Here is a 26,295-nt window from a genome sequence, read left to right as displayed (position 1 = left end):
AGTCGATGGCCAGTGGTTAGTGGGCACGCGTGAGCCTACCAACCACTAACTACTGCCCCCGGTGCGGGAGGGTGAGTCCTGCCTTAGCCTCCGTGCACAGGATCCCCGCAGGGGCCCCGAGCTGGTGACTCAGGAACAAACAGAAGCCGTCCAACAAACATGGACAGCTAAAATGATGGAGAGACATACCCCGCCCCCAGGTGAGAACAAACCCTCATAAGACGAGGAAAAGGGGGAGCCAGCCCCTGCGGCTCTGCACACTGGCCGCCTCCTTAACTGCCCACGCGTTTGGTGTGTTGAGACAGGGTGAGAGTGTCAGCAGGACACTCTGGACAGGTGGTCTTTAGGAAGCAGGGCAGGGCAGCACTTGACAACACGGGTCCTCGGGCCGGCTCTGGCCGGAACATGTCATCTGAACCTCAGTCTCCTCGTGTGCGAAAGGGGCTGAGAGTAATCCCCGTCTTACGGGGCCGCAATGAAAACTACATTGATGAAGTTGACAAAACCCACGTCCTCTCCCTGGAGCCGCAGCTGGACTGTATCTCCCAGCCTCTCCTGCAACTGGGGACAGTCACATAACTGAGTTCCAGCCAGTGGCATGTGAGGGCAGGTGAGGTGCCCCGCCCAGGCATGGGGACCAAGCCCAGGCCGCAAGGGAAGGCAGGGCCTCGACACAGGAGAAGCAACCCCTCGGCCAGAAACTCTTGCTGCCCTCATGTGTGAAGAATGAACTTCTGGAAACGTTAGCGTTTGTCTGTTACTGCAACCAGCCTTACCCTAACTAGCTCAGGGATCCACTTACCCATTTCCTCGTTTACCACTTCAATAAATACTCATGAGGGGCTCTGGGGATGCCCTCCTGGAGCTTAGGTGTCAACAAAGGCCATCCTCAGTAAGTGCTCAGGGCAGGGGACTGGGGCAGAAAGGCCTCCCTGAGATGGGGTCTCAAAGAGAGGGCAGAGAAGGGGAGAGGCCGCAGGGGTGGAGGTCCTTCGGCCTGAGGGAACACGGTCCACTCCTGGAACCCAGAGGTGGAAAGATGCAGCCGAAGTGGCCCGACTTCATCACCTCCCCGTTCTGAGCCTCCGTTTTCTCTTTGAAACGAAGGCGACACTAATAACACTGCCTCTCGGGGCATCTCTGGATCGCAGGGGAGAGAACGCCACTTGCGACGCTCCTGGATGCCCTTTCATCCCGACATCACCCAGAGTGGGAGCCAAGGCCTCTGCCGGCCGCCTGTGCGGTGCAGGTGGGGGACGTCGGTTCAGGAGGTGAGCAGGGCTGGGCAGGGAGGGCTGGCGGCTGCTCTTCAGGCTCGTGCACGCAGGCTGCACATCAAGGATTGTCTCCAGCCGGGAGAGCTATTAGGCAGCAGCGGAAGTGCTGCTGGCTCTCTGGGGAGGCGGCTGGGGGGGGGGGTGGGCTGAGCGGGAACTCTCTGCTGACAGGCAGATGCTGTCTGCTATTCAGTCTCCTCTGGACAGGGAAACGGGCAGCGGAGGATCTGGGGGCAGATCTGGGAGGTCCCTGGGGGCTGATGCGTTGAGCACTTCGCTGATGCCCCATGCCAGCCTGGCTGCTGTCTCCTGAGATAAGGAGCAGAAAAAGACACAGCAGATCTGGGAGGCGTGCCGGGCACCGGGCAAGCAGGAGGTTGCTGGCCAGGGGAGGTCCGACCAGGAGCTGGAGCCCCCAGTGACTTGCAGTGGGACCACGTCACTCCCGCCCTCATATACCTGCCTCGGCTCCCCAGCTGTCTGCTGAGAGCATCAAGGCTCCTCCAGACCCCAGCACACCTCTGCACCACAGCTGCTCCCACTGCCGTGCTTCTGCGTCCACTGTTTCTTCCGCCAGGCGTGCCAGACTCACCTCCCATCCCCTTACATCTTTTCTATCATCTTTTTAAGAACCCCTTGGAGTTCTAAACCTGGCTGAGTGAGGTGGCCAAGCAACTTCCCCTCCAAGCCGTAGCTTACTCATTGAGAACATGTGGAAGCTATTTCTTACCTCACAGGATTGTTGGTGCAAATTAAACACGACAGCGTCTGTGAAAAGCACCTGATGGCAAACAGCACGAAGTAGTTATTTAAAAAGTAGCCCCCCCACCTCAAAAAACACCAACCAACTTCTTGCAGCAGCACCTCCTCCGGGAAGCCTTCCCTGACCACACCCCCTGGTCTGGCTTAAGTGCCTTCTTGTTGGTCCCTCCCTCCCTGGGCAACCCCTGGCACGGCACCACACGGGGCAGCAATGACTGTGACTTTCCTGGTGGGTGCCAGGCCCCAGTCAGTGTCAGACAAAGAAGTTGCAAGAAGGGGTGAATGGCACAGGCCCAACCTCAGCCTCCTCCTCTGTCTGGCCCCTGGTAGGTGAGAGGACAGGCATCTCAGATGCCCCTGGACCCCAGGATTCTCAGCCTCCGTGCTCGGGACCAGCTTGCCAGGCTGCTGTCCATCTCCGCTCGGAGCAGTCCTGACCTCGGCCCAGGCCCCCACTCTCCTCCCCAGGCAGCCGCTGACGGCAGCTCCCAGAGATGGGGATGGGCCCACTCCGCTCCCTCATCCTCTGCCATGCTGCCGGTCAGCCGGTGGCCAAGTGGCCAGCCTGAGCTCGGGGCTGGCTGGAGAAGGGGTGATGAGACACCCCAGGTGGCCCCAGGAGCTGAGGGAAGCGACGGGTGGGGTCCCCGAGCTGTCTCCACTTCTTCCAGGAAGCTCAGGGGCACTATGCATTTATCCCAGACGAGGCCACGCTGACACAAATCCAGCAGCGCCCTGCTCTGGGCCAGGAGCTGTCAGCTCACAGCCCCGCTGGCTATCTCCCCCCACCCAAAGCTCGGGGAGGCAGTTATGGATGTCTTTGATTAATAAGACATGGGGGCAATGAATTAATCATTATGTAATAAATGCAGCTTGTTTGGCAGCCGTATCTTTCAAAAACACGGCTCCTGTGTGTGAGAAACAGCGGAGGGGGGCCCCTCAGTAAACACACATGGCACTCCAGGGGAGGCTACCATGTGTGCCCCAGGAGCCCCTGTACCTGGGGGTCGGCAGTGACAGCCTCGGGCATCTTCTGGCGGGGGGGGGGGGGGGGGGCGTGACGCGGGAGCACCTGGCCAGGAGTCCCTGGAGAGAGAACAGGCGGTAGGGGGGCGGGGGGAGTAGGGCAGAGAACAGGGGCTCTGGGCTCAGCCCAGGTCCCTACCTCCCTGCCCAGTGCAGGGCGGGGCTCCCGGTCCTGGGGCTGCTGCCCGCCCTGCTCTGAAAGGAGAAGCAGGAACACATGTTTCCTTGGATCAGAAAATAACGTCGGCTCCCAGATGGGCCATGGGCCGCGTCCGCTCCCTCTCCCGCTTTGTGCCAAGGTCTGTCTTTCTGGGGAGCAGCAGAGGGTGGCGGGCGGGGGCAGGGGCACCAGCGGGGCACCTGGCGCTCGGTCATCGCCTACTGCTGTCTGCCGCGAGATGTGACAGGTGCTGGCAGGGGGCATCCCGCCCAGGATGGGGGCCGGGCAGTGGGGCCTGGGATGGAGGCCAGACCTCCACGCCCCCCCCCGCCCCCGGCCACCCGCCTGCCGGCCCACAGCTGTACTGGAGGTCGGCTCCCACCCACAGGGGACCGGAGCTTGGCCCGCTCGGGCCGTCGTGGCTCCTGTCGCTCAGAACAGAGCAGGGCCCGAGGCCGCCCGCCTGTCCTCCCAGGGGCTGCTCGCAGAGGGCCTGACCCGGCAGAACCGCGGGGACCCAGGGGCCACGGGTCCCAAACTGGATCCAGGTCCAGGTGCCCTCCGTGCTTCCTCCCCTCTGCACTTCTGAAGTCTGTACGGCCCGAGGGGACCCGTGGGCCCTTCCTGAGCCCCACAATGCCCCGACCTGTCTCCCAGCAGGCCCTTCCCCGTGACGCCTCCCCAGCACCTACAGGCGGCGCCCTTCCGGCCCCAGCCAGTCTCCCCAGCAGGATGAGGGTTCCCTGCACAGTAGGTGCTCAATGAAGGGGTGTGTGCAACGGCCCCAGGGTCTCCCCCAGCCAAGCTGGTTCAGTGAGAAGGAGGGGCGGGTGCGGGCAGCACGTGGGACCCCACAGTGGGCGTGTCCAAATGCCACCCTCTGCGCGGTCACTCACGTGGGCGAGCCATCTCTTAGGCCCCGTGTGCCCAGAACTGTGCAGGGGACACGGGTAACTGGTCCCACCGCCCGTTCCCATTCGTATGTCCCCTCCCCGCCCCAAGCCCGCTGGCTGCCCTGCTGCCCAGCCAGGGCACTCCTGAGCGGACGGGGCCCTGGCTGGCATCAGCGGCACCTGAGGGCCACCCCGGGAACTGTGGTTCAGGCAGGCCAAGGTCAGGGACGGTGTGCTGACCAGACGCCCGACCAGACGAGCCCCAGGCTGCTCCCAAGCGTGCCAGCCGACGAGCAGCAGCCTGGCGCCCCGAGCGGCATGCGGGGCGGCCCCAGAGAGAATGCCGAGTGTGAGATGTGCCGCCCACCTGCCCTAGCACTGCTGGTACCATAACGCAGGCCGGTGGTGCCTGGGCGCCGACGGTGATGAACTGCAAGGGGTGGGGGGCAGCTGCGCCCCTGGACGCCGCTCAGGGGCCTCCCCGTCGGCCGGGGGCCCGGCACACAGAAGAGACACGAGAAATGTCTCGGGCATGGAAGTGAGTACAGATTCCTTCCAAATCGCAAAGGCTACCGTTTATCGAGCGTTCTGCCTATATGACCTTGTTTAAAACCCAGACTGGGAGAATTCCCTGGCAGTCCCATGGTTAGGACTCTGCACTTTCATTGCTGAGAACCCGGGTTCAATCCCTGCTTGGGGAACTAAGATCCCACAAGCTGAGCAGCGAGGCCAATAATAATAATAATAAATAATAAAACTGGGACTGGAATGAAGGAATTTGTAACAGCAGAAAAGCCGTTCACGTGGTAGGCAGGGGACACTGCAGGGGCACGCGGGGCTGCAGAGCACTGCGTGCGGAAGGGTCCCATGGAGTATAACCCCAGAGGCATGAGAAACGCACAGAATTCCCGGCGACGGGATGCGACCCGGGGTCAGCGGGTGGGGGGTGGCAGCGGCTTGGGCCTGGAGCTCTGGGAACATGAACTTATGAGTTCACACGCTTCTGTTTTGTCTTTTTTTTTTTTTCAAACAATGAATGCACGTTATTATTTTTTTAAAGGATATGACTTTTGGCAAAGTTGCCAGTGAATCGGTGCCCGGGGTGGGGGGTTGTGGGCCTGGCAGGCCCTCCGGGGTAGGCGACTTCAGACTGGGGAACACGTGTGCGCACAGGCATTAATTCAGGAGGCAAAGACCTGCCCCTCCGAGCTGCCTGCCAGCTACCCCAGGCCTTGGCAGCAAGCAGCCATTCATTCATTCATTCACTGATTCATTCACAGATATTTATCACGTGTCTGCCGTGAGTCTCCGGGCCTCTGTGGTAGGCCTGGCGCTGTGGCCTGGGGCCGGGCTGGGGTGCACAGGCCCCTGCCTGCCTCCTGCCGTGTGCCCCCTGCATCCCCGCCCCTTGGCCCCTGTACGGCGTCACCTGCGGCCACGGGAGCCCAGCCCCCACCCCCCCCACCCCCAAGCCGGCAGGCGCCCAAGATGGAACTTCGGTCTCTGGGAGAGACACGGGCATGAGCTGGTTACTGCCTTTTCAGCAAACATAATTCCTTTTTATTAGAAAATTAAAGGCTGGGGCCAGCTTGCCAAAAGCCAGAAGAGCTGAAACGTGCTTTCCTAAGATATGCAGCATCTAATGAAACAGATTTGCTTGTCTGCCTCCTTTCCCACCATCACCTCCCCTGGGCCCACCCTCCCTCCAGTCCCACCCCTTCCACGGCTTGGCCTGGGCCCCGCAGGTCCAGCACCTGGGCACGGGGGTGGGGGGCTCGCCTCTGGCCCCTGGCACAGGGCAGGAGCCCCACTCCCCAGGTGCCAGCCTTTTGAGAATTATCTCAGGGATTCTCTTGCTTTCCTGAGATGCAAAGGCGCCCGTGGCCTCCGCTAAGCTGAGGGTGTCTGGAGGGAAAGGCAGGAACAATAAAGGACTGGGCTCCTGAGAAAGGAGCTCGTCCATCTGGAGACCCAGGAGTGGCAGCTCCAGACAGCAGGAGGAAGCCAGGGCAGAGGCGAGGAGAGGAGAGGACTGTCCCTCGCGGCCACACAAAAAGCCACCCAGGGAGTTCTCTCTTACTGAAAAGTCCTTGATTCTTCCCTTTCTGCCGCAGAACTCTCATTAATGGGGCAACGGAGGGGCCCGGGGGATGGTCCTCCCGCACAGGAAGGTGGCCGCGCCGCCCCACGAGTCTTTAGAGCTGGGAACTAGGGAACTCCAGGATCGGGTTTTTCTTCCACTAATCTCCCTTCCTCTTTCCTTTTCTTTTTTCTCTGCCGGTCAGAGGTTACCTCCCTGGTTTACAGGGAACCTCAGAGCTGGGTGGAGAAAGCTGGGAGTGACGTGTGTGTGAGCGCGTGTGCGTGCGCATGTGAGAGCTCGCGCACGCGCGTGTGCGCCTGTGTGTGTGTGTGTGTGTGTGAGCGTGCGTGTGTGCGCAGGCGTGTGCGCTGAATGCAAAAATGGTGACCACACTCTTGGGGTGCCAACGGGGGTGGGAGTAGGGGGCGGGGTGTCTGTCTCAGGTATGTCTGCCCCCGGCCCCCTCCCCACACGTCCCCACCCCTCCCCACTCTGCTGCTCCCTGTTCAAGGGCAAATCCATCCCCTCACTCCCTCCTGGAGTAACAAAAGGCAGATGGAGTCCCCTTCCACCTGCTCTGACTGAAGCCTCTGCTGTGGCATGTCTAGCAAAACCGCTTTGTTCTGGGGAAAACCAAGACGGAGGTCTGTCCCAGGGCCCGCCAGGGTGGGGGTCAGAAAGGAACACGAAAAGCAGCAGCAGCATCCCACAGGTCCGCGCCGCCTGGACCTCTTGCCTGAGATGCGTGGTCCAGGGAAGCACCACCAAAAGGGCTCTGGTCAGCAGAGTCCGGTCGGATCCCAGCCTAGTGACCACATTTGCCCCGTGGCCTGGGGCAAATTCTTTCGCTCTCCACGCCTGGCTTGCTGGCCTTTCATGACAACCATAGGAAGCCCCTGGCACAGTGTCAGGTCTCTCCCCCGACCTGGCCAGCTCTTGGGCTGATGGGAGGAGTCACTTTCCCATGGGGCGGGAGGGAGTGTGGAAAGAAACAGGAGTGACAGTGACACCAGTTCCCCTGGGGAGGGGTGGCTGTGCGGGGTCCAGAGCCTCTGGGAGGTTTCAGAGGAAGAGGGCATGTCCCTGACCCTGGTACCCAGGGTTTCTCTGGGTGGAGGAGGCGCTGGGATCCCTGGCCAGGGTCCTCCCAAAAGGAGGCCATGGCAGCAGCTAGGGGCAGGCAGGGGCCCTGGCCCAGGTGCCAAAGATCTGCATTCCGTGTGTGCACCACTCCCCGCAACGTCGAGGTCCCAAGGCTCCAGGAGGGCACCAAGCCTGAGGCTGCAGCATGGGGCCTGGCCCGCGTAGATGAGCAACCCCCATGTGCTCTGGAGCACTGATGCCTGGACCCCGGGCCACGTGCTTAGAAGGGGATTCAGCCTGGCCTCTGAGTCCCTGCGGGGGGGGGGCGGGGGGGGGAGGCTGCAGCATCAGGAGGCTCCCTTCCCCCTTGGCGGTGAGGTGAGTCAGCCCGCCAGCTCGGGGGAGGCGCTGCTGCTGGGCCCAAGGTGAGGAGGTCAGCCCAGCAGCAGACCGGCTGGCTGGGCTGGCGCCTGGGACCCAGCCCACAGGCAGCCTCTGGGGCTCCAGGCCCCCCACCCGAGGGAGGATGGGGCCCAGCTCAGGGCAGGTGGTGGCTTAAGCCTCAAAATCCCCAAGCAAGGGGAGGCCAGTGGGGGGCGGCTGGAGGTCAGGGGAGGGGGCAGGCGCAGGACGGTCTGCGGCTGAGAGAGGGCAGCGCGCCCGCCCAGCTCTGCAGGTGGAGGGGCCCCAGGCCCGGCCCCCTGCTGCCTGGTTCTGTCTGCACCCGCATCCCCGCCCCGAAAACACCCCCGTCTTTGCTTCCCCGGCGCCCAGGGCTGGCCTGTCCTTTCCCGTCCATCTCTGGCCCCTCACCCTTGGAGGGCAGCCATAGCTCACCCAACCGCCTCCAGAGGTGGGCTGTGCGCTCCTAGAGCCAGGGCTCCAGGGAGCCTTGCCGCGCGCAGTTCTCATCGTAATGGTTTTCCAGGGTGCGTAGAGGACACAGCGCCCTCCGCCCTCGCCCCGGACGGCCCCACCGTCCCTTGTCCTAGCCTGCGCCCCGGGTGCAGGGCCCCCACACAGGCGTTTCTGGGTGCCAGGAAAACACCCCTAGCACCAACCCGGCGCGCCAACAGCCCCACCTGAGAACGCCCACAAACCCCACTTCCCAGATGGGGAAGACTGAGACCCCCAGGGTCCCCCTGCATCCCCGAACCTCAGAGCCGCTCCCCGCCCCCAGCCTGAGGAGGCCTGCTGGAGCCCACCCTTCTCCCCATTTCCTGCTGCCCCTGGGGTCCTCTGTCCCCTCCAGCAGACAGGCCCCCCCCCCCCCGGCCCCATGGGGCGGCAGGGACCACCCAGGCAGAGAGAGCGGGAGAGTGAGCGAATGTGTGTGTGTGTGCGGTGACCCAGCCCACCGGACGCTCCGCCCAGCTGACCGCAGCTGGGAAAACAGGCTCCCAGCCCCCGCTGCCCGCCCCGCCCCCCTGCCCAGCCCCAGCCCAGCCCACCCGGCCAGCGCCTCCCCGGGCCCTGAACCAGGAACCGGGCCCACGGCCATGGTCGCCTCGGCCTGAGCCAGAGCCCCTGGCCGCCCCCCTGGTACCCTGGCTGAGAAGCCCCCAACACAGGCTGCCCCGGATCCACACCTGCTTCAGGCCAGCCCCCCTCCAGCTCTTGACCTTTCCCCAAACCGTGAGGGGTGAAGGGTCCGTCCCTTAACTGCAGTGTCCCCACAACTGCCCGAGACCCCCATCTCCCTGAACCGCAGCCCTCCACCCCATGCCCGCCGCCAGCATGCGGGGCGTGGGGCGCCCCCTTAGCTCCCTCCTTCCGGGGTGGGGGGCTCCCTGCCCTCTCCCACCCCACCAGGTGCGGGGTCTCTGCCGGCCCCGTGCTCCCGAGGCAGGATCACTGAGGCTGAAATTTCAATTAAGGACGAGAAATAATTACTCCGGGGCTCCAGGCCAGCTCAAATGGTGACAGTCCTCGAAATCTGCTTCCCTGGAGTGGGGGGGAGGTGGCCCGGGACCCCGAGGTCAGCCTGGGTCCGAGCAGGCACCTGGCCTTCCCCCACTTTTGGCCTTGAACCCCGCAACCCTTCTGCTGAACCGAAACCAACCTCAGGGCTGCTCAAAAGTAGGGGGTGCTGGGGGGCTCGAGAGGGTGGGAGCTCCTGTCAGGGGGGCAGGGGAGTGAGCCTCCGATGGCTCCGGGGAGCTGCATCAAGGGAAATTAACCATTCAGCCTCTGCCTGTTCCTGCAGTGAGCCCCGAGGCGGCCAGGGTCCCACAGGCAGGGGCTGGGGACCCCAGGAGCAGGACCAGGAGGCTCCGGCCTCCCTCGGGGAGGGGTGGGCCTAGGCAGGAACCACCCCTCCAGGCCTTGGGCCCACCCCACAAAGCAAGGGTCGCAGGTGGGGTTGTTCCTGGGCTCCCAAGGCCACCCCCCATCTACGCCTCAAGAAGCAGTCACAGCCAGCCTTAACTACGCCACCCTCATCTCCAGAAAACTCCCTCTCCAGACACGTCCCCGCTCTGAGAATGACCCATTTCCTCTCCAGAAACCCTCTGTTTAATCCAGAATGTTCCATCTCCAGAAATGTTCCATCTGATTTCCAGAAATATCCTTTCTCATCTTCAAATATAGCCCATCTCCAGAAATGCCAGCGCTCTCTAAAAAGGCTCCATCTTAGCTCCAAAAACGCTCCATTTCCAGAAATATCACACCCCGTCTCCAGAGATGTTTCATTTCAGCTTCCAAAATACCTCAGATCCAGAAGTGCCCTATTTTATGTCCAGAAATACTCCAGCATCATCTTCAAAAACATTCCACATTTCCAGAAGTACCGTAGTTTGTCTCTAGAAATAGTCCATTTCCAGAGATGTTTCGCCTCTAACAATGTTTGGAATCCAGAAAGGCCTCATCTTCACCCCAGAAAATGCCCTCTAGTTCCCAAAATGCCCCCATTTCACCTTCTATCTTCATGCCCCTCCTCCAGAAAAACTTTGCATCGTCTCTAGAAACGTCCTCATCCTCTCTCCAGAAACGCCATGTCTCATTTCTAAAAACACTCCATTGCTGGAAATATTCCCTCTGCATCTGGAAACGCTCACGGTGTGTCCACAAGGGTCTCCCCCTCTGGCCCAGATGCTGCAGAAACTCAGGAACCCACTTCCTTCAGGATCTCCCGGGGATCTCTCGGCCACCTGCAGGGCCTGCTCATATCCCAGGAGCAAGGATAAAGTAAGAGGTGGGCTGGCAGGTGTCGAGGTCCCTGGAAGCGGGGAAGCACGGACCCTCTCGGGTCTGACCCGGGGGCAGCGGCAGTGAGGGGCCCGGGTGGGAAGGTCTGGCCCAGGAAGGGTGGGCGGGGCCTTGGCACCCCCCCATCACCACAAACGCGTCCACTGGCCCCGGTGCCCGCACTCACAGCCCCCCCTCCCACCCCTCAGAATCACACACGCGTGCAGCCCCACCCGGGCAGCGCACAGAACACACGTCCCCACCCTCCTCCACGCTCCCCGCCTCTCTGGGCAGGTCTGGGGACCCCGAGGGGCAGAAGGCCGCTGCTGGGGCCCTCCAACCAGACAGGGCGGCCTCAGTAACTGCCATGTGTCATCGGGGGAAATTCACGGCCCGGGACTCTGGGCTCAGAAGGGAGATGAGGGTGTGCATTCCTGCTCGCATACCTACTAGGATGGGGCCCCAGCGCAGTCCCGCTGCTTCCGGGCCACGGGAAACGACAGCAAGTTCCTCTCTGGGTGGAACTGAAACTCCACGAAGTCACCTCTGCCCACATGGCCCGGCACTGCTGTCTGGAGTTGCGAAGCCTGTGTCCCACCGAGACTTCACAAGGAGATGCCCCCCTCCCTGTCCCCAGACAGCGTGGAGAGGTAAGGGGTCAGCTGTTCTGCAGGAAGGGGCCTGGAGACACCTGGGTGGAGGGCGAGTGTGCCGGCAGGTGCACGCGTGTGTCCTCACGTGCAGATACACAGGCAGGCATGCAGTACACCTCCAGGCCCTGGACCCGCAGCCGGGAAGGGAGGAGGTGGTCCCTCAGACCTCGGGGCGGCCGTTCTTAGAGCCTCCAGGTGGGCAGGAGGGGAAGGGGGCCCGATCCGGTCTCCGCTCCTGGTGGCATCGGTTAGCTCTGGTCTGCTCCCACGGGAAGATAATTACCATTTATTAGGCCTCCCGATTTACACTCAGCCTCAATTAACTGGAACCTCCCGAGCCCCCTTTTCTGATCCTTTGGGGCCAAGGGCAGACACGACACACCTTCAAGGTGCCCTTCGATTTCCCTCGGCGTGGGCCCCTTTGTCTGCCACCACACTGGCCAGCTCCTGCCCAGAAAGGGGGCTTCCACATCTGTCCCCCTCAATCTCTCTCGTCCCAGAGAGTCATCCTCTCTCCATGGAGACCTCCCGCTCTGGGAATTCACGTCCCCACTCAAAGAACGGGAGAGAGAAAAGCCGAATCTGAATGGACCGTGGTCTGCGGGGCCAGGACGGAGAGCAGGGGGCGAGGCCTCGCGTGGGACGGCGGGTGGGGTGTCCCCCGGGCTCTCAGCTCCGGGGCCGCAGACTTTCTGGAGGCGTCTGCATTGGTATTCTCCGTCCCTCATAGCCCAAATTACACCGACTCTCCCGGGACCCTTTCATTGCACGTTGTCGCTTCAGCAAAAGGTTATGTGTGAGAACATCAAAATCCTTCCCACATATTAACCAAAAGAGCGTTTTTTTTAATGCACAGGGAAAACGCGGCCAATTTTACAGTATCTGAGATGAGAACGGGTGTTGGACTGGGTGGCACCCGGCAGTCCCTCACCTCTCTGCACCCTCTTCCCTCGATCAGAGAGGCCGGGACGGTGGATGTGAGGCTGGACCCAGCAGTCGCATCACGGTCACATGTGGAACCAGCAGAGCCCGGCTGGGGGCAGTGTCCAGGTGCTGCCCAGCAGGCGTGAGGGCAGGAGAGCTCGGCGATGCTCCCCAGGCACCCCGGGCCCCTTCCCACACCTCTTCTCTTCTCCACGCAGCCCCCTCCTTCCTTTTATTTTATTTACTTTTGGCTGGAGAATTTCTTCAAGACCCAGTTTGAATCGGTTCCTCAGTTGTGACATTTTACAGATGAGCGTCAAAGACGTAATCTGCCCAAGATCAGCAAAGGCTGGGGTGCCGAAAGCTGGGGTGCCAGGATGGGAACTCAGGCGTAAGCTGGGGGGTGGGGGGGAGACTAGACTGAGCAGGGACTGCAGAGGCCCAGGTGGTGGGCAGCCTGATCCCGGCTCTGCCTGCAGTGCTAGGACCTGCCAGTTGTAAGAGAAGCAAAAAGTGGGAATTTTATGTGAAATCTGCTATTTCTTAAACCCTGTGTGGGCCACACAGCGCCCATCCGAAGGCATCATCAGTGGACAACCTCTGGCCTGAGGTCTCCCGCCCAGTCTCTGGCCCCTCCTGGGAGGGTGGTCTGCTCAGACAAGGGAGCCAAAGGCAGACACGACAGAAGTTTCTCCCCCGAGTGAAGTGGGGGAGTGGGAGAGGGCAGGACTGCAGAAAGTGTTTTAATTCTCTAGGAGATGGCTCGGGTGCTCTTCTGTCAGACGGAGGTGATGGCCGAAGCCCCCAGTGCGAGAGGCTCAGAGGGACCCGTAGGATGGGGCGGGGAAGGAGGAGGAAGTCCCAGAGGTCAGCTCCCTTCACCGGCAGGGTCTCTGCCCTATCGGCCATCCCCGCTGCTCAGGCTACAGGAAACCCCAAGATAACTGGAACCCCGGGCAGGTGCGGAGACACCTGGGAGGGGCCGCCCCTGCCTCGTGTCACAGCAGGTGATGCCCTGCGTGGCCGGCCGCCTCCAGTCACCACAATGCGAGCCACGATGCCAGCTCCCCTTGCCCCCTCCCCAGACAGAGGGATGGTGTGGGAAGGCCTGCCTGCCTGGGACGCTGCCTGCCCTGGGTCACCCCAGCTGAGCGTCTTACTGTCCCCGAGGACCTTGACCCACAGGTGCCTGACTCCTCCAAACCTCAGTTTTTCCATCTGTAAAATGGGGACAACAGGAGACTTTCCTTCACAGGGGGTCTGAAGACAGGAAATAAGTGCTCGGGGGCCCAGCAGCAGGAGGTCTTGCAGAGAGGATGCTCTGAACAGTAGGACTCCAGGTACCAGTCCTCTGCCCCCTGCCATCCCCACCGCCCCCCCTCCTGCCCCATCCCTACCGCCCCTCCTCCTGCCCTCTCTGGGTGTCCTTCCTCTCCATGCTGAGCTTCCTTCTGGGAATTACAATCTGCTGGGCTTTAATTACTGGTCCCCGTGGCCCGCCGTCTCTCTCCCCAGCCAAGATGTCATAATCCCTCTGGCTGGGGGCTGGGCTCAGTTGCAGGCCCCGCAGGCCCCTGCCTCGCCCTCGAGTGGCGCCCCAGGTCTGAGTGCTGTCCAGTCCACGTGCCACCAATTACAATCAGAGGAGGCGGGCGTTCTCAGGGAGCAAACTCAGGCCCTGAAGGGTCACGCTGGCCCACCAGGTCCTCCCACTTCTCCCTCGTCAGCCCCAGTGCACCCACCTCCAAGCCGCAGCTCCAGCCATGCTCCCCGCCCAGAGCACCCTTCTTTTCCCACTGCCTTCACAGCAGTCATGGCCCAGACTCCATTCAGCCTCCACCCCTGCCTCTACCTCTCCTGCTCCCACCGTCTGACCTCCAGAGCCCTGCAGGTTCTCTCCCGCCTCCAGGCTTGCTGTAAGGTGTGCCCGTGCCCTTCTTCCTCTGGGAGGCCCACCCTGACTCCCCTGGGACAGGGACAGGGTGCTGTCGGCAAACATCTGAAGGAAATGAGCCTGACCTATGACCCCGGTGCCCATCAGATGCCCGCCCCGCCCGGCTGTGCACACAGGGGGACGGGGCAGGCTGGCGCTCAGGTGGGTCCCGGCAGCCCCGGGTGTGCTCTCTGCTCCCACAGCCTCACCTCCAAGACGGCGAACAGGGCTGGGGACAGTGCAGACATGCATGAGGCTGGTAGACTTGAGGTTCAAGGCTGGACACAGAGGGTGGTTACAGTGACCCCTGAGGAACAGCCACTTAGCCAGGAGGCTGCAAACTGCGGCCTGGGGTCTCAATCTGGCCACAGGCGAGTTGCCGGATTAGGTGACAACGTACCCTAACCAGAAGATGTCACGTAAACACCTGAGTACCAGTTCCTAAGAAGGCGGGTAACGGCACCTGGGCCACATCCCCAAATGCCACCCAGCAGAGCTGAGCTGCTGCCCCCCACGAGGACCACGCGGCCCCCCTACCCTCGGTAGATATGCCTGCTGGCCCTGCGCTGTGCAGACACGAGCTCATCCCGGGTCACTCCTGGGCCACACGCCTTTGTGTAAGCAGGATTCTGTGGGAGGAGAGAGGAGGCCTCTCCGGCCCTGGGAAAGGCAAGAAGGCCGATACCGCGTGGGTCAAGGTGCTCCTGGAAGGTGGCACCCTGCAGGCCCGGGCGGGCAGGGTCTCTGCCTGCTTCAGTGCGAAGGGCTTTTCATGGGAGAAGCCAACATCTGCCTGTCTCTCTCCTAGCGCTGCCCTTGGGAATGGACAGAGGACCTTTCTGGTCCCATCGACACCTCTAGTTCCTCATGACACCATTTCTAGCCCCAGAACCTTCCCCTGGGTCAAGCTCCCCCTAGGAATGTGGGATCTGGTCCAGCAGGTACATCCCCTCCCTTTTTCCAGACACTCTACCTTTGATAATGTAGTTTCAGGTGGGCCCAGTGAACTCCTTAGTCCCCTGGAGGCTCCTACCGAGACGACAGCCACCTCAACCCCAGAATGTCCCCCGGAAGCACCGAAGGAGTAACAGCGCATCTCCCTCCCAGAAGCCAGCAAACCCAGGGCCCCTGCCGTGGCAGCGCACAGGTGTCCTGGTTGGACAGACGCGCAGGCAAACGCTTAATGAGCCTCTGTGCGTCCGGATGCAACCGGGCCCTTGAACAAACTGGACCTGGTTTTCCTTACCTTCCCGACAGTCCGGTCAGGAAAAAGCTGTGCTTCCCACAGCACAAAGGGGCAACTGAGGCTGGAGGAAGCATGAAAGGCCCATGCTCGTGGCCGGTGCCGAGTGCGTGCAGTGCAAGGGGCAGGGCAGTGGGCCACCTTCTGGACAGTCGGGTCCCCACAAATGGGAGGTGACCCGGTTCGCCCGAGCGCCTCCCAGTTACAGACCGCGACAACACCTGATTCTGGGATGCAGGCTGAGGGTCTCCTGGCTTCTTGTTATTACGGCTACTCGTTCCATGACTGCAGGGCTTACAGGGCTGACTGGGGGCCAGACAACCAGGCCAGGCAGAGTGTGACCTGGCCCAGACTTCTCCAGAAAGGTCTTGGTGGCAATGGACCCAGGAGTGTGGTTCCTCGGTGGCCAGCGGTTCCTGGCCAGGCCCTGCCCAGGCTGATGAACACAACACGATTGAGACCGGAGCTGCTCCGGGCTGGCGAGCCATCTGCTCCCCACGTGAGCGGGCACCCTAGCCCTACACCCCATGCAGCTCGGACCTCAGAGCCGAACAAGCTCAGAAGTGCTGTGAGCATGACAAGGCTTGCCCTTGCAAGGGCAAGCTTCCCAGGGGTCCTGCAGAGGGAGGACCCCTCATCGTGGGAGTCTGGGCCTCGGGATCAGAGGACGGGGTCCCCAACCTCTGACTCCGTGACCTCAAGCATGCCAATTCTCTATAAAACTGGAACCACAAACGCTGACTCGCAGGATGTGTGCAAACAGGCCCAGTGCCCTGCATATGAGTGGGCATCTATGGGGCCTGGTGGCTGCCACCCCGACACCCAGGCACACACCCAAGCACAAAGACACAGCACAGAAGTGCCCAAATGCCCACACTCGAGGGAGGGTGGCTCTCAACCTCGACCTCCTGGATGGAGCTGTCTGTACCTCAGAGAACATACCTGGGAGTGGGGCGCCTTCAAAACTCAAAGGAGAAGCTCAAATCTACCGTGGACACGTACCCCCAACACCTCGCCACCTGCCCCCACCTCCAGGTCCGCTCCACTCTGGGGGCCGGGTCTCGAGCTGGCCCTGCCCTGCAGTGGAACCCCGCCCCATCCTACATCTCTGGCCGCAGCCCCATCCTCTCTCCGGCTGGGGGATGTGAGCAGAAATGGCTCAATCAGGATATAATCGTTTTTAATTAACGTGCAGATCATTTCACAGGCTGATCTCCTTGGAGACCAGAGGGAAGACGGTCTTTTAAGATTTTCTTTTGCCTCCCCCCACCTCCCCCTCCCAGTCGAAGGCCGCCCCCCTTCACCCCCCAGCCGCAACCTTGAAAGCAGCACAAAAGCCTGGTGCCTAGATCCCTCTTGGGGCCATTAGGAGGAAAGTGTGTGCTCGCACACAGATAAACACGCACGTGCCCAAGCTCCAGGGCGCGCTCTCCCCCTGGAAATGCGCGAATGGGATCAGAGACCCACAGACACGGCACACGTGGGGACACACAGATTCACACACACACACAGGTATGCACGCACGCACACGTGCCCAAGAATGTACAAACGGCCCGAGGCACGCAGACATGGGCACGCACACCCAGGCTGGCAGGCACGCCGACCCCCAAGAACACACAAACAGGATCAGACACACAGACATGTGCACATGCAAGCACACGAGAAGGCGTCCAAGCCCAGAGACACCACAGAAAGGCCCAAATACCCACAATCGTGGGAGGGCTGCGCACAGCGGGGATAGAAGGCCCCTGTCCTGCAGTGGGGAGTCCGAGCCACAATCGCCTCGCCCCCGCATGCACCCTGGCCCTGACCTCGGACCTGAGGGGGCCCCACAGGGACCCACGAACAGAGAAGCCACCGCCCAGGTCTTGCCTCCCTGCCACCCACCTGGTCTGGGTCCTCCTGATCTCCAGAGCCCCCTGAACAGCTGTCCCACTCTGCCCTGAGCGAGCCCACCCCAAGGTCCAGCCTTTCCGGGCCATGCAGGTCTGGCCAGTCCCCGCCGGCACTGGGAGCCTTGCCCCCAGCCGCTCCTTCGGGTGCCCAATGAGGCTGGGGGCCGGGGGCTTCCTCTCTCCTTTTTTCACTTTAAACAGGTCCTTTCCTTCCCCATTTTCTGCCTCTACCCCCCTTCTAATCCCTTTTTCTCCGTGTGCCTTTGCTCCCAGCCTTCCCTCCCTGTCTCCTCCTTCTTCCCCTCCCTCTTTCCCCTTCCTCCCCAGGGGCCTCCTGGGGTCAAGCTGAGCCAGAGGGAGTGGGTGAGATGTCGCTGGTCCTTCCCCACTGCCCCGCAGTGGCCGTCTGTGCCAATACCCACTCCCAGCCACTGAAAAGACCCAGAGCTAGGTCTCCAGATAGGTAAACGGAGGCCTGGGGGAAGGGGCATGACCCCTGGGGTCCCCTGACATCTGCAGTCCCACCGTCTCTCTGCACTTGCTTTGGGTCCTTGGCTTTTCCTCCTGGAAAATGGGATGGCAAGGAGGGAGGGGGAGCCGTGTGGAGGGGCCACAGGGAATCCACGGCGGGCCAGTGGCAGGCCGGTACCTTGGGTGGCCCCCAGGTGCCGTGGACATCGTGGCCACAGCCAGTGTGCATGACACACACGGGCCGAGCAGCCTGTCTGGTGCTCCAGCTGCCAACGTGATAGGCCAGCCAGGTGCCTCTCCTCTCTTGTGGTCTCAGTGCCCCCATCTGTGAAATGGCCAAGGTCAGCCTAGAAGACCCCTAGGGACTCTTCCCAGATGCGGAAACCAAAAGGCAGGTCAGTAGCCCATTCGTGGCCGCTACGAGGCCCAGCGGCTGCTGTGTGACCTTGGAATTCACTTCCCCTCTCTGGGCTCACGCTTCCTCCTGTGTCAAAGGAAGGAGGTCAGACAGGCGATTCACTGCCAAGGCTCTTTCGGCTCTGAGAGAAGGTTCTAGATAGTGGGGAGGAAGGAGAAGAGTGTTCCACTTATCAGGGAAAAAACGAGGAGCCCGTTTCTCCCGCTGCAGGTGGGAGCAGTGTCATTTTGAGGAAATCATTTTAAACGTCAAAAAAAGCTCTCCACACAAATAAATCCACTACCTCATTCATCGGGGCATCCAGAACGTGGAACAAAAGGGGAATATTAAGTGAACGGTGGCACATCCATCCAATTGGAAAAGCCTGAAAACGTTAGCTGCGCTGTTTATGAAGAGCTGGTTACAAAACAGGAAAAGGCTCCCGTTAGCGCCAACGAAGTGCAGGATATACGTCTGAACATAAAGAATGCCGACAAGTCTCTAAAAAACAAACCAACCGCCGAGTCAAGAAGACCGTGGAAAAAGACCACAAAATACTAAAATTGTCACAGCCCACCGAGGCTGTCTGTAACCTTTTTTATTTTTCTCTATTTTTCACATTTTTCTATTAGCCGTATTTTAAAACATATACATTGAAGATACCGTTTAAAAAAAAAACAAGGACTGAACGCCTCCAATTGAGAAACTTTCCCCTACCGTTCATTTATTCATTCATTCATGACTGATGCATTCAACCCTGTGTCCATCGGCTAAAGCCCACGGCTCATCATGGCCAGGATGGGCTCTCACTTACAGGAAAGGGAAACCAGTGGGGGAGGGAAGACGCGCCCCCCTACCCCAGGATCTACACCAGGGGCCTGTGCTGTATCTGGCCCTCGGGTGAGCAGAAATCGATCCTGCCAGGTCCTGCCTTCCTGCAGCCTCGGCAGGCCTGCCCTCAGCTGCCAGGGCCTCACAGTCTAGCCTACGGGTCAGAAACCCACGCTTAACGCCGGGGAATGGGGACCGGGGGAACGCGTCCACCCCACGTCCACGGCAACAGCCCCAAGGCAGTAGGCATAACCCCTTTTCCCTTGAGGCCACACAGCTGCTACCTGGCTGCGGGCACCTTCTCTGGGCTCAGATTCCCACCTCCCCAGGGTCCCTGAGTAAAGCACCACCCCAACAGGCGGGAGCACAGCACGTCAAAGGTCCACACTGCGGCCTGCCAGGTTGGGGCTGACAGGTTTCCCGGGAGGGTTAACTCCTCCCACACCTGGACGGAGCCACAGAACAGCTGCCCCCCTCCCGCAGGAACGCCTTCTTAAGTAGAAGGATTTCCTTCCCCTGACCGGGTTTGCTGGGCCCAACCCTCGGGAGAAAAAGGGGAGAGCCCCCCTTAGCGCCCTGCGCCGCTGCCTGGAACCCAACGAAGGCAGATTTCACGGACTCTCCTTCACCCCCTCTCCCATTCCAACTAGCCCCGACCCCTTTCACCCCTCCCCTCCGCCCCCAAGGAGCAAAGGAATTCGAGCGCTTAGCTGACCCTGCGGCCGCCACTTTGAGTCGAGCCCCCCTTCAGGACAGCGGTCCCCAGAAATTCTCCGGGCCAGCGCTCCCTTCGCAGGGCCCAGGCGGGAAAGGAGAAGTTCCCACCCCTCTTCTCCCCTCCCCCAGCCCCTAGGGGAGGGGCGAGGGTCCGGATCTCCGGTCAAGGAGCAGCGTCTACTGTGGATCGCAGGAGACACACACTCCGTCACACACACACACACACACACACACCACACACACACACACACACACACACACACATACACACCACCCTCGGGATCACCTCTGAAGCCCGCATTGTACACGAGGGGAGGAGGCTGGTGGTGGGGGGCCTCGACGTGCCTGGAGTCACCAGCCAATCACCAAGCCCGAGAGAGGCTGGAACCCACGACCCGGGCCCCGAACCCAAGCCTCGGGCCTCCACTGCGCACCCCACCCCGCCCGACCCTTCCGACGTCAACATCTCTAACCCAAACAAGCCCCTCCCCCTAAGGAGTCCCCCTCCCCCTTTCCCTGGCCAGGGTCAGCAGCCCCCGGAGAGACCGAGCTTCGGCCCCCCCCCACCTCCCCCCGCAACCGCACAGGCGCGAGGTTTCATTGTCAACCTGGCCACTGGGGCGCGCGCGAGGCGGCGGTGCAGGGCAGGGGAGCTATCGCGGCCAGTGGGGAGGGGTCTCCAGGGGAAGTGTTTAGAGCAGCTCCTCTCGCTCTGTCCAGATCCGGAAGCCGCCGGGGGAGAAGGAAGGCGGGGGCGGGGAGTGCGCGACCTCCGCGCTCGCGGGCTGCAAGGAGGGGCCGTGGCGGCCGGAGGAAGCGCCCGAGGCGTCGGGGGCGCCGAGTCCCCCGGGAGGCTGCGCTCTCGGGAAGTTTCCCACCAGTGGCCCGGAGCAGGACTGGGAGCGCAGACACCCCTCCCCGCCTGACCAGCTCCCGGGCGCAGATTGCGAACTTGAGCAAACTCCTTCCTTCCCCGCGTCCCTCCCCTCCCGTCCGCGGCCACCAGCCCCGCCATCTCAGACCCCAGCCTTAGGCCAGTGGCGCTGTCGCCAAGACCCCTCACCTATGTATGGTGGAGAAAAGGGGAGGGAGGAATCCCCAGCACAACCAAACTGCGGCCAAAAAAAAGAAAAAAGAAATTCCTTCTGAGCCCGATTTCCTCAACCGGTGTGGAAAACCCCAAACAGGCAGATCTGCAACTCTAGCCAAGATCGCGGCGCGGCGGGAGGGGTGCCGGGGGCGGGAGGCGACCCCCGCCGGCAGCCCCGAGAGCCCTCGCGCCCGGATCGGCCCCCCGAAGACACAAAGCTCCGCCGCCAACAATACCTGCGGGTTCCTCCTGGGTCTCCCGGGCGCCAGCGCTGCGCGTCTCGCCGCCTCCCTTCCCCGCGCCGCCTCTCCTCCTCCTCAGCTCGCGCGCGCTCTCCCTTCGTCTCTTCCAGAACGCGGCGGCCGGATGAGATCCTTGGGAGAAAAAAATGTGAGCGCTCGCACGGTTCCTTTCTCTCCGCCCGCCGCTCGCGGCGGCCCGGGGCTCGCTCCTTTCTCCCTCGCGCTCCCGCGCGCGCCGCGCCTCTAGCGCCCCGCGTTTCCTTCTCAGCAGACCCTGCGAGCGCCCTCAGTAGCCATTATTCACGGGCCACCGGGGGCAGGAGGTAGAGACAGCCCAGTGGCCGCATCCACTCGGCGAGCGCGATGCGGGCACGGGGCGCGCGCGGGGAGGGGCGCGCGATGAGGGGGCTTGGCTGCGCGCAGCCCGCGCCCCAGACGCGGGGGAGGGGAGGAGGCGGAGGGGGCAGGGAAGGAGGAGGCGGGGGAGGAGCGGGAGCTGGTGAAGCGAGCGGGAGGAGGGGGCGCCGGGGAGACGCTCCCGCGGCTCTCACCGCAGGGGCTCGGGGTCAACGGCTAGGAGGCTCCGAGGCGATTAGAGACCGGGCGGGGGGTGGGGGTGGGGGTAAGTGTCTTCGTGCGCGCGCGCGCGCGCGCGCACGAAGACATGGAAGGGGAGGGAGAGAGGGAGGGAACGCTTTAATATTTTCCCAGTGACTTACGAGCCCGTGGATGAGCTCCTAGCTGCGCGCTTGGGCCCGTGTGTGTATCAGTGTGGCTGTGTGTTTCCGGTCTGTCTTCCGTGTGAATATCACGGGGCTTGGGGGCCTGCGGCGAGCTTGCGAATGTGCTTCTGGGTCTCGGGGGCACGGAGTGATGCGGTGCCTGCGTGGGGTTGTTTGTGTGCGATTGTTTATCGACGGTTGCGGGACTGCGCCTGTGTGGGCCGTGTCTGCGTGAGGTTGTGTGTTTATGGGCTTGTGTCTGCGTGGGCTCGAGTGTGTCTCAGGGGTGTCGTGTCTCCGTGGGGGCTTGTTTGCGTGGGGCTGCGGTTGTAGGGACCGTGCACGGCTGGGGTGCGCCCGCAGGCGGCCTTGTGTGGGGCTGGCGGGGCAGTGTTCTGCGCGCAGGGCCGAGGCCTGGCTTGTGAGGGAGTGGGGGGGGGTCCGCGTGGCGTCGGGGACCGCACCGCCGCAGAAGAGGCGCTTGAGGCACGAACAGGCCGCGCTGGGGTCGGGGCGAAGCGAGACGAGTGGTGGCGGAAAAGAGAAGGCGGAGACCCGGGGGCCCGCATCCCGCCCCCACCCCACACCCCCGTCCGCACCAGAGACGCAGCTTGGAGATCCTGGCCCTGGCCAGCCCCGCGGTCCTAGAGGCACCGGGTTTGGAGGACCCTACCGGCCCGGGAAGACGCCTACGGGCTGGGGGTTAGCGGGGACCCAAGCCGGGAGCAGCCCAGAAGCGCGCGGCGAGGGCTGCCCGCAGAGGCGGGTCGCGGTCCGGAGACGGCGGAGGACCAGGCCCAGACAAAGAAGAGCGGGGCCGGGGCCTCGAGGCGGGACCGTACCTCCGGTTCCCCCGCGGCCGAGGGGCGGCCCCTCCTCGCTCCAGTCCCGGGGCCGCCGCCGCAGCGGCCCCAGAGCCCCAGGGACGCGGAACTACGCGCCCCGGGCGGGGCCAAGGTGGGGGGCGGGGGTGAGCGTAGCAGGCGGGCGCCGCGCCCCGGGGCCGTGATTGAGCGCTCGGCAGCCCGCCCCTCGCCCGGCAGCGCACCGCCCACGCAGCCATTCATTCATTCATCCATCCTCTCTCCATCCACCCACCTTCAATCCATACACGTGTCCGGCCTATCGTCCGTCCGCCCGATTATCGCGCCAGGGATCACCCTGACGCGTCAGAGCTGGCTCTCTCCACTTTCTCCTGCTCGCCAATCTGTCCCTGCCGTTCTCCTCGGCCGCCACCTTGCCTGGCAGGAGGGAGGAGTGCACCCCACGCCGTGTCACACTCGGGCTTTGCTTTTCAGTGATTCAGGGGACCCCTGTCCCCGCCTACTAACCCCCCCCCCCCACTAACGGATTCATACAGCCTACACCCACCCCTGCCTTCTCCCCGCCCTCCTCGAGACCTGGTGAGGGCAGTAGCCAGCAGCTCATCACACCGCTGCTGGAGGGCCTCCTCAGCCCGGCCTTCTCTGGGCTGGGGATGGGGGCACTCGAGGGGGGGGCTTATGAAGGATTGCTCTGCCCCCAGGTCCTGGTGGCACAGGGGCCATGTGGACACCAGTGACCACAACAGTCACTCCCAAACCTGCCATTTGTAGGGTGTCAACTGGGGATGAAAAAAACAGGTTCCTGGGCTCTAGCCCAGACCTCATCAACCCAAGTGCCCAAAGCCTCTTCACAGGCTGTTCCCTCTGCCTGGGAATCAGCATCTCACAGCCAGGCTTGGGAACCACTGGCCTGGAACATCTTACAGCCTGCCCAGTCCTGAGTGCAGCCGCCCGGCGCTAAGAGCAGCCCTTTTTGCTCCCAGAAATGGACCCTCTAGGCTGACCCCAGACTCACCGGGGAAGGACGCACCGAAAAAAGAGATGCCAACTGCAGGCACCTGATCCCACCAGCAGGCCCTGAGCAGCCTCTCCCTGCTCTGGGCTCTAGCCCCACCCCCCACCTCTAACATGCAGACTGCTTAAGCTCCGTCTTCAATTATCTGGCCTGGGAACCAGGCTCACTCAGTCCCGAGGCCACTCAGCGAGCCAGGAGAGGCCCACTGTGTGCACCATGAGACAAAAGAGTCCCAATCCCTGCTGGGACCCCCGACCCAGCCTTAGTGCCACCTGACCCACAGCCTCAGACTGTCCCTGTCACATTCTGACTCAGCCACCTCCTCCAGCCACCCACGGGCTACGCGGCAGGTGGGAGAATGAGGTTGGTAGTGGATGCCCCCTTCCCCTGGGGGGCAGGCACAGGCTCCCTCCCCTTCCTGGTTTCAGAGTGATCAGAAGAAAAAGTCCTCAGAGTGGCTGAAGCTCCCACACGATCAGCGCCCCCTGCCCCTCACCACTGTCTCCTTGCGGTTCCTTGAATTCACCAGGCACGTTCTCACCTCAGGGCCTTTGCACTTGCTGGTCCTTCCGCCTGGAATGCTCCTCCCCACCCTCTACCGTACCATACAGTTCACTGACGTATGTATTTTGTAGGAATTTTTGTCTGTCTGCTCACTGGTGTATCCTCCGTGCCTGGAATGGTGCTTGGCACACATTCAATAAGTATTTGGTGACTGAGCCTGACCCAGCCCAGGGCTTTCTCTTTGAACACAGGGCCCCTCTGGAGAACAATGGGAGGGGACAGAAAACAGCGGGGCAAGGACAGATGGTATGACTCATCCAAGGTCACTCTAGGGCCCTTCATGGATTCTGGATTCCCAGCACGAGTCCTGAGAGTCTGGAGGAATGAGATGGTGAGCCATGGCTCATCCCAAAGGAGGACAAGGGCATGGCTGAGGGTCCAGAGTCACACCCGCCAAAAAGGACAGAGACCCCCTACCTGGCCAGGGTCCTCCCACCAGTGTCGTCATGGAAGGTGGTGAGGACAGCCCCTCATGGAAGGGATCTGCCAATCTCTGAGAGAAGCCAGGCTCAGAGCCATCAGAGGACTCGTCAAGGACACACAGCAGGACAAGCTGATCCCCACCCGACTGTAAGTCTCCAGAGCGCGCACTCAGTGTGCACTTAGCAAAGGAATGAATGAAGTGACGGTGCCAAGATCCAGACTTAGGTCTGCACAGCCCCCAACCCCTCGCCTGTCCCATCAGACCCTACTAGCAGGATTCACGGGACTGTGGCAGCCGTGCCCAGCACACGGCAGGTCTTCTGTCCACACTGAGGGGAGGCTGCCAGGCTGGCTAGCTCCCTGCTCCGGCCAGGGGTCTAAGTCCACGGCTCACCATGTGCGTCCTGCTCCAGGCTCGGCGGGGACAGGGGATGCCCTCACGTGGCTGGCAGGAGAGTCCCGTGGGCCAGGGTGGGGTGTTCACGGTCTCAAAGGGCCGCTGCTTCCTGGGGAGGCGTGGCTGCAGTCACAGAGCCAGGGCTTGGACTGGCGGCCCTTCACTCTCCCAGCACTGTCTGCAAAGCCACCTTCCTGCAAAGCCTGTGTCCAAATGCTGTCCAGGGTGAAATAATAAACAGGGACCCCAGGCAGGCAATGCGGTCAGTGGGGCTGCCAGATGTTGGGCTCACTGACAGGCCATCAGGGAAGGGGTGAGCCAGGCACCACCCTGGTGGGCACGAGAGGCGGAGAAAAGGGACGTGCGCTCCAGACACCAGGCCAGGTGGGTGCTACCGAGACCCAGAAGTCTCGTTCCAGCTCAGCCCTGCTCTGGTGACCCCCAGGCCTCCTGGCCTCAGGGCGGCTGCAGCTTGCCGAGGAGAGGATGCAGCACCAGGTATCTGGCCTGCAGGGGCGCAGGCCTGGGGTCAGAGGTGCACCAGCAGTTTCAAGTTTCCATCTTTCCCTCATCTCGGCCACCCTCCCCATCTCGGAGACAGGGTCCCTGAGGTCCAGATGGCTGACTGGCCCACCGTCACCCAACTGCTTGGCCCATATTTACTGAGCACCTACTATGTTCCAGGACCGTTCTGCACGTGAGGATTCAGAGCAAGGAACAAGACAAAGCTCCCCTTCGTCCTCATCAAGACACTGTCAAGAAACTGCATGAGTGAGCGAGTTCCGTGGCCTGTGACATTTAGGGGAGGTGTGCTGTGACAAATGAAGCTGGGGAGTGGGCTGGGAGCCCGGGGCGGGGATGCTGTCTTCCTGTCACTGGCCAGGGAACCGGCACTTGAAACAGGTGAGAACAGACCTGAAACATGAAGGCGGTGAGGCAGGCAGCTACCGGGGCCAGAGCTGTGCAGACAGAGGGGACAGCGAGGGCGGAGGAAGCCCAGAGGCCGGAGTGGAGGTGCGATGGGGCACGTGGGAGGGAACAGGGACAGAGAAGGGACAGGAGCCACCCACAGGCCCTTGTGCACGTCTGTGAGGCCTGCAGCTCTCGCGGGGCACGAGATGAGGTGTCCCTGCAGCGCTCTGAGCCAAGGAGGCCAGGGACCTCCACGGGTCCTCACAGGGGTGAGGCCAGGGCAGGAACAGGGAGCCCAGGGAGGTGGCCTGGTCAGGACGGGGACCAGGGAGAGCCGAGAGGGCGTCCAGTTCTGGGTTTGTTTTGGAGGCGGGGCTGACAGGATTAGCCGGTGCGGGCAGCCAGGTGAGCACGTGGGGCGGGCTCCCCCAGCCCTCCTGCGCCTGTGACAGGTCTGTGACCTTCACGTCCACTCTGTCAGCTCAGATGCCTCCACTGTTAGCAGATGTGCCAGGAGCCGTGCCCGCCTGGGTCAGCTCTGGTGACCTGACAAGTTGAGTCCACTCCGAGCC

The 26,295-nt window shown here is 62.3% G+C and overlaps 1 protein-coding gene across 3 annotated transcripts in view; it reads right to left on the bottom strand.

The window, feature by feature from the left end:
• The window catches only part of RAI1 (retinoic acid induced 1), a 105,309-nt gene that overhangs the window by 49,279 nt on the left and 29,735 nt on the right, over positions 1-26,295 (bottom strand). The window contains exon 1 of one of the 3 annotated variants that reach the window (XM_079905333.1): positions 20,861-20,881. The exons of the other annotated variants lie outside the window; for them this stretch is intronic. The gene's annotated coding sequence lies outside the window, so the exon portion shown is untranslated. Of the gene's footprint in view, positions 1-20,860; positions 20,882-26,295 lie in introns of those variants that run through there. 3 annotated transcript variants of the gene reach the window in all.

This window comes from Stenella coeruleoalba (genome assembly GCF_951394435.1).
Source record: "Stenella coeruleoalba genome assembly, chromosome: 19".
NCBI lineage: Eukaryota > Metazoa > Chordata > Mammalia > Artiodactyla > Delphinidae > Stenella > Stenella coeruleoalba.
This window is presented reverse-complemented; position numbering and strand designations above follow the sequence as displayed.